Genomic DNA, 8274 nt, shown 5'->3' with positions numbered 1-8274 from the left:
TCTCTATGCCAATTCAAACAATTAATTCAATCTCATAAGCACATAAAATATTACGCGAGGTAACAATGTATTTCTACTTTGAAACAGTTTAATCACAATAATCTTGCAAGTTATGCAAGGCTAATGTATCGTTAGATACCATTGCTAATTTAACCCTCAGCTACCTTAGATGATTAAACATACACTGATTAAGTATTGTGTCAATTAATTACAATTTCAATCCGTTTAAATAATTAATTCATTAGTTACCTTACAATTGTAATGCAAGAATAACTTAGTCATGGTTTTACTTAATCAAACATCTTACTGTAACACCCTAAAAATCCCGAAATCTAAAAATCCCGAAATCCCAAACTTTCCTTGTTTTCAGTTTTGATAAAAATTGTGTTTTATGTTCCTAGCCATGTGATAATTATAGTAGGTCTTAATTAAGGTTTGAGTTGGAACCTAGGAATAAATGAAATTATAGTTTAATTATTAAAAGAATCAGGGTTCACAAGTAGGTGGGCTTTTAAATAAAAATAGGGGAAAAAAAGCATCAAAAAGCCCTGTGGAAGAGTGGCTAAGTGATGCCACTTAGAGTGCAGGGAGGTGGCGTTAGTAGCTAGCAAGGAGGTCCAAGGTTTGAATCCTAGTTTTGTGTTTTAGAAGTTTAATTTTGGCTTTCTAGAAGGATGGAAGTGGCGTGAAGATGGACTCTAAGGGGAGTGTTCAGAAGAGAAAATTAAGGAAAGGATCAAGGGGTTATCAGGGAGAAAAATGAGGAGATGAGAAGGGAGAAGTGATGGAGCCAAATTGGGAATTGGGCATGGAAAATTCAACTATAAGGGCTATAAATAGGGGCCGAATACAGGGTTGCCAGGCTACTGCCGAAATTCTTCTTCACCTTGTTGCCAGAAACCCCTTTCTTCAAAAGCCTAAAACCCTTTTTTTTCAAGATCCAAAAAGCCGAAAACCCTTTTGTTTTTCTTTCTTTTCTTCCTGCCGATTTCTATTCTTCTCTACACAATTTTTTTTGTTTCACTTAGCCGATTTCTTCTTCTACTCTTCTTCTTTAATCTGTACCAAATAAACCTTATTCACCACACTAAGTTTGAAAAACCGAAAAGCCAAATCTCCCGAGGGCTGAATACTCTTTGACCGGATCTAGTGGAAATAATATTGGATCTCGGATCTTAGCTCTCTGCCGAATTGCTCTTTAGGTGTTTGCGGTTTTGATCTAGGAGTTGATCGTGGTTAGTGATTTAAGAAAGGGTTGATCACGCAATATAAGGTTAATGATAGGTTTTGGTTTTAGTAAGGATATGTATTAAGCATGAGATTAATGGAAGGGTGATATCGTTTGTAGGTTTGGACTAAGGGAATTGTAGCACGCTTGCTTACCAGGTGTGTACATACACTACACACACATTATGTATCGGCAAAAGTCGAAATGCCGAAAAGTCGAAATGCCGAAAAGCCGAAAGTTTGTGTACAGTAGTCTTGCGAGTCCACAAACACTCGTAAAGGGGAGACCGATAGGTTGCCTGAGGCCCACGGGCAATTCCGTGGACTTGGGTTGTGATTTGGCCATATAGGCTGGAATGGGCTAAATGGGCCCAATGGGCTGTTGGGCCCCATAATAGGCAAAAACTGAATGTTGATGCTATGTGATAGGAACTTCTATGTGAGCATGAATATGAATGTGACTGGGCCTAACAGGCCATATAAATGTGATTTGGGCCTAATGGGCCATATACAGGTGATTTGGGCCTAATGGGCCATATGAATATGATTGGGCTTAATGGGCCAAATACAGGTATGTGAATTGTTTGGGATTTGTAAGGGGTTTTGGGCCTAGTATATGATATCCACATAAGACTTAATTAATATATTACGACTGTGGACAAGTTAAAGGGTTAAGGTGTGGCAACGGGTATATGCATGTCTAGGATTGGATCTAGGGAGAGCTTGATACTTAAGCGGTCTTAATGACTCACCTCCTCCTCTCTGGAATCCTACCTGGTGCATAGTGTTCGTTCATCTTAGCTCACGAGACTCGTTAACGGGCCAAGGTAAGTGAAAACCGTAATTATGGAAAATTACCGAAATGCCTCTAAGAGAGAAAATGACCAAAATACCCCTAGGTGTGGAATGTAAGATTTATGGATGTGACATGCATACATATGATATTCTGCTTAGGTTGCATATGGGTGGGAATTATGAAACGGAGGAAGTATATGAGGATCGCATGGTTGCTTGACAATCGTGGATTCACCGACGGCTTTTAAAGCCCAATATGAAAATGAAGGTAGTTCCGCAATCGGGCTATCATGGTGTGTGGGCTGGGTGGGTCGATATTCATATCCCCACATGGTGTGACGTGGGACAGAGCTGGTGTGTAGCGGATGGATAATTTGGATGGGACTGCATTGCATGATTGATGAATGATGTTTTTTTTGAATGCTTGTTTTTTCCGAGGGTTGTGCACACTGAGTTTGTAAAAACTCACCCCCCTCTTTTATTTTATTTTCAGGTGATGCTCAGTAGAAGGTTCGATGTTTGGAGGTACTCTGGGTGGCCGGCTAGCAAGATAATTCAGACTTGGTTTTTTTAAGCATTTAAGTTTTTTTTTCTTTTTAAGTCTATTCAGACCAGATTGTAATAAGGTTTTCAATTACTACTTGAATTATTATTATTTTCATTGCAATTACGAGAAGTTGAACATGGATTTCTTAAATTATAGTATGTTTTCTATGTTTCCGCAACTAAGTTTTTTTTTTAAATATCAAATGATTTAAACAAGGCTTTCGTAACTGAAAGCTTTTTTTTAGTTAATTAGGGTTTTTTTTAAGAAGGGTTTTCAATGAAAACACGGTTTTCGCTAAAATACTTCAATGTAACACGCCAGATTCGGCCATAACGTCTGGGCCGGGTTTAGGGTGTTACACTTACCGAGGCCTATAACAACACAAACACAATTTTAATAACTCAAGTAGACGAAATGCAATAAACTTAACACGAATTAAATATTAGCCATATTAATCAAATTAAACATATCAACGTAACAAATATTCATAGAGATGTTCATCATAACAACAAAAAAATTAAAAGGATAGGGAACAAGAATCAAATCCTGTGTTTTCTTCGTGGCTTGACTACTCATTCTCCACTTGTACTTGTCAAACCGAGGCTTCTACGAACACTTGAATGCTACTCCAAATAGTGGTTGATTGTGTAACATCCCTAACCCGTATCTGTCACTGGAATAGAATTACAGAGCACTACTGGAGTTTACAGAACATTTATAGATAATTCACGTCAATTACTATTTATTTTCAGAGATTATTCTTAACGTCCCTTTAATGGACCCTTGAGGCCCAATATAAGTATTAGATTCAAGTCAAGACTAAATTGGGAATGCAGAAAATTTTTGGCAAAATTTCTAAAATTTTCTAGGATGTAGGGCACTCATGCCCGTGTGGTCCAAGGGACACACCCGTGTGACCCTAGGACAAGCCCGTGCTACAAGCTGTGTTTGACCCCATGTAACTCTCTGACTTATGCCACATGGCCTGCCACACGCTCGTGTGCTAGGCAGTGTGGTAAATTAAAATTTTTCCAATTAGGTGCAGGTTTCACATGGCAAAGACATATCCCCGTGTTCTAGGCCGTGTCTCTCACACGGCTTAGACACACTCCCATGTCTTTGCTCGTGTGTTCAATTCTGAGCATTCTGTTTCTCAAATTTAAGATGTAAGGGATACACGGCCCAACTACACGCCCAAGTGCCAGACCGTGTGTCACACACGGTCAAGACACACGCCCGTGTGTCTACCTATGTGGACAAAATAAAGCTATTTTCTAGCTTTATTTCTCACCCAAACTTTGCCAATGACCTACACCAAAACTTTCATTCATATACCAACCAATTCAAGCATCATAACCAAGTTAATTCTATTCATCTAACATGATATATTATTACATGCATTCATGCTTTTAATCTTACCATTTTTAAGCATATTCGTTTAACCTTTCTCAATCAATAAATAATAAACACTTATGTTATTACCATAAAATAATCTTAGTATATGCATATACCAAAACATAATCATCACTAGCCATTCCAATGGCTAGATTACAATAATCATTTACATTTACGTGCCAATATGACCAATTTAACCCATACATGCCATTATAACCATAATTGATTTACCATATATACCGAAATGAAATGATGGATAGTGTGACTGATCTCCTCCAAGCTTCCAATCCAACGAGCTTCCAATTTACTATAAAATAGGGAAATAAAACTAAGTAAGCATAAGATGTTTAGTAAGTTCGTATAACATAGTACTTAACTTACCATTTATTCTATTTCAAGATAAACATGTCAAACACATTCAATCTATTTGATCTCAAGCCCTACACATATTCTCATTGCCCTTGTTAGTAATATAATCCATAATAACATGAAGAAACATATATGAGCTCAACAACAATCAGATTTCCAAATATATATATACTTTCCATATCACATATTTATATAACATGTATAAATCATATCTTTATATTTCAAGTATATTTTCATAATAATTCATCTGAAGTTCAGATTATTTCATGTTAGAACTTTACTCACATCATTCGAAATATTCATGTCGCATGAGTAATAGTACACCCAAGGTGTACAAATCTATAATCAAGAATGAACATATTCATCAAATAAATTCCATGTACAAATATCATCATCTCATGTTTTCATATATCAATTATCATGTATCACCATTTTTATGTATTTCAAGCAGATACGCGTAATAACTCTTTTTTTATTCATATTTTCTCATATCTGGATTTTTACTCGTTGAATTTATTCGAAATATCGATGGATACACAGGAAGTACACTCGAGCTGTACAAATTAAGATCTGTGAATTCATATTCAGAGGTACCCATTAGGGCACTTAATCAGAAAGCTCACTCTTGAGCCACATATCATATAATAGGATTACTTGTCCAAGCTAAATCCTATTTTCAACATATGCTCACAAAAGCTTAATCAGGATTACCCGTCCGGGCTAAATCCTATATGTACATATGCTCAAGAGGGCTATATCAGGATTACCAGTCCAGGCTAAATCCTTTCTATAATGAGGTCAATAGGATTACTCGTCTGGGCTAAATCCCGTCAACAACAAATGCAGGACCTCATTTAATACAGAAATCACATTTATCCATCGTTTTTCATTTATTCAAATGGGATTTAACATTTTTCAAGCATTATCAGGCATGTGATTATTTCATACATCTATAACATTCATATAATTCAAATAAACACATTCATTTCAAACATAACAGTAACATTTTTATCATTTATCATCTATCGGGCATTAATTCAGTGATCGGGCTTTTTCAGTTATGTTTTCAATGTCATATATATATGATATTTATATAAATTACATACACAAAATATAATTCAAGATATAAATATACAATTTAGTTACACGAACTTACCTCAACAAATGTTCGTGTACGTAAAATTTACTAATCTGACATTTTCCTCTTTTCCTCGTTCTAACTCTGAAGTTGGTCTATTCGGATCTATACGAGTAAATTTAACATCAATTTAATACAATTTAAACTCAATTCAGTCCAATTTACATCTTAGCAAAATTATCATTTTGCCCCTAAACTTTTAATTAATAACGATTTCGTCCCTAGGCTCGGAAAATGAAATTCATGCAATTTACTCCTTATTCCAAGCCTAACGAAAATTTCAATATAAAATTTACAACACATGTATTTGATAAACCGTAAATTATACATATTTTGATCCCATGTTTAATGCATTTTATGGATGATTTCTCATTAGAATTGGTGAATTCGATGCTCCTAATGCTTTAATTTCATGTTTTATACTTAGGAGAGCATAGGAGAGTGAAAGGAATGAGAAACGGGCCAAAAACAGAGAAAATGGGCCAAAGTACGAAATCAACACGGCCTGGACCTCCTCACATGGGTAGACCACACAACCAAGTCAATTTGGCAGAATTGAAGTACGATTCACACGGGTATAGCACACGCCCGTGCCATTTTCACTGGCTCGAACACGGCCTAAAGTAATCACACACGGGCGTGTCCCTGCCGAGCCCAAGTTAAGTCCAATTTAGAAAAGGCCACTTTTGACGGCTTCTATGCATTCCAAAGCCTATAAATACACCCTAGAGGAGGAAGAAAAAGAGACAAAGAATAGGGGGTAAGGAATTACTTCAAGGAAGCCGATTGATCCATCTCAAAAGCCGGATTCATCATCAAGGCTGAAGATCTCTCCTCAATTTCCCTTCAGGAGTTTTGGGTTTTCTTTATGTTTTGTATTCTTTATTCTTCTGAGATATTTTCTTATTTAGTTATGAACTAAAACCCCTAGATACCTAAGGGGAATGAAACCTAAGACGAATCTTATTATTATTTTCTAAATCGTATGATATATATTTAAATTGTTCTTAATTATGTGTTCTTAATTCTTATTTTGATATCCCAGGATGCTGATTCAAGACATGCTCTTATTCAGAGGAGGAATAGACCCTATCTAAGAGTACTTTTGTCATAATTAAGCGGAGTTGATTGTGCGCCTAAAAATAGGGTGACAAGATTTTGCCGAATTAGGGTGAAACCTAATAAGAGGATTCATAGATCGAGTTAATGTAACCCTAGAGTGCTAATTAGAGAAAAGTCTCGGTTATTCAATCTAGGGATTAGACGTTATTAGTATTGAATAGGGATAATAACATAACTTAGGGATCTCTACGGAACAAGTTGAATGAATAAATTGTCTGATTCGGAGCCAGAATAACAAGTAAAGTCTAGGTGGATTTTTCCTTAGGTATTGTCTTAAGTCAATCGATTTTTCCCAAAAGCAATCCCTCAATTCTTTTCTCTTTGCATTCTTAGTTTAGATAATTAGTTAATTAAAACAAAACCCCATTATTCTTAGGCTAGATAATAAAAAGACAGTCATTACTAGTAGTTTTAGTTCCTTTGGGTTCGACAATCCGGTCTTGCTAAAACTATACTACTATTCGATAGGTACACCTGCCTAAATTGCGATAATAGTTAGTTTCAAGAATGATTAATTATAAATTTTTAAAACCTATCACGAAAGCTCGCGATCAAGTTTTTGGCGCCGTTGCCGGGGAACTAAGATATTAGGAACACTCAATTTTTATTACTTTAGCCATTTATTTTTCTTGCAATTTAATTTAATTTAATTTAATTTAATTATTATTACTAATTAATTTACTTTTTCTTTCTCTTGACATGTTTTTATAGTTTTTGACTAGAAGAAACCCGTCGGGACCATTACTTTTTGATGAAGAAATCAATCGCACAGTTCGTAGAATCCAAAGAGAAATAAGGCGAAGCTCAAGATACACAGAGAACGAGCAAGAAGACAATACTCAACCCCCAACCGAAGAGATGGCTGAAAACCAAGGCAATCAGCTACATCCTGCAATTGCGGCTAATCAAAATCCTACTCCACGTACTATGTATAACTATGTTAAACCTTCTTTAACAGGAATTGAATCAAGTATAGTTAGACCTACTATTGCTGCGAATAATTTCGAACTGAAACCTAACACAATTCAGATGATACAGTAGTTTGTTCAGTTTGATGGTTTGCAGGATGAGGATCACAACACTCACTTGGCGAATTTTCTGGAGTTTTGCGACACTTTCAAAATTAATAGCATTTCTGATGATGCCATTCGCCTTCTGTTATTCCCTTTTTCACTGAGAAACAAAGCTAAACAATGGTTAAACTCGTTATCACGAGGGTCCATCACTACTTGGGAACAAATGACCGAAAAATTTCTACTAAAATATTTTTCGCCAGCTAAAATGGCTAAGCTACATAATGATATCTCTTCTTTTGTGCAGATGGACTTAGAAACACTTTACGATGCATGAGAGAGATACAAGGATCTATTGCGAAGGTGCCCTCACCATGGGTTACCTCTATGACTGCAATTTCAAACATTTTACAATGGTGTGAATCCCTCGACAAGACAGATGATTGACGCAGTTGCTGGAGGAACCATCAACAACAAAACACCTGAAGAGGCTTATGAATTCATTGAAGAAATGTCACTGAATAACTATCAGTGGCAAGTCATGAGGACTAAGCCAACAAAAATAGCCAGCGTTTATAACATCGACTCAGTTACTATGTTGTCAAATCAAGTAGAACTTCTCAATAAAAAGATTGATGGTTTACTTGGTTCTACACAGGTACATCCAG

The 8274-nt window shown here is 36.0% G+C and overlaps 1 non-coding gene across 1 annotated transcript; it reads right to left on the bottom strand.

Annotated features, from left to right (window-relative positions):
- Positions 1-7881: 7881 nt before the first annotated feature.
- Positions 7882-7987, bottom strand: LOC121231666 (small nucleolar RNA R71). The gene has a single exon (XR_005929722.1). It is a non-coding gene; the product is annotated as a small nucleolar RNA R71 (small nucleolar RNA).
- Positions 7988-8274: the final 287 nt, after the last annotated feature.

The sequence above is a fragment of the Gossypium hirsutum genome, chromosome A06 (genome assembly GCF_007990345.1).
Source record: "Gossypium hirsutum isolate 1008001.06 chromosome A06, Gossypium_hirsutum_v2.1, whole genome shotgun sequence".
Classification (NCBI taxonomy): Eukaryota; Viridiplantae; Streptophyta; class Magnoliopsida; order Malvales; family Malvaceae; genus Gossypium; species Gossypium hirsutum.
Note: the sequence above shows the minus strand (reverse complement) of the source record. Positions and strands in the feature narration are given on the sequence as shown.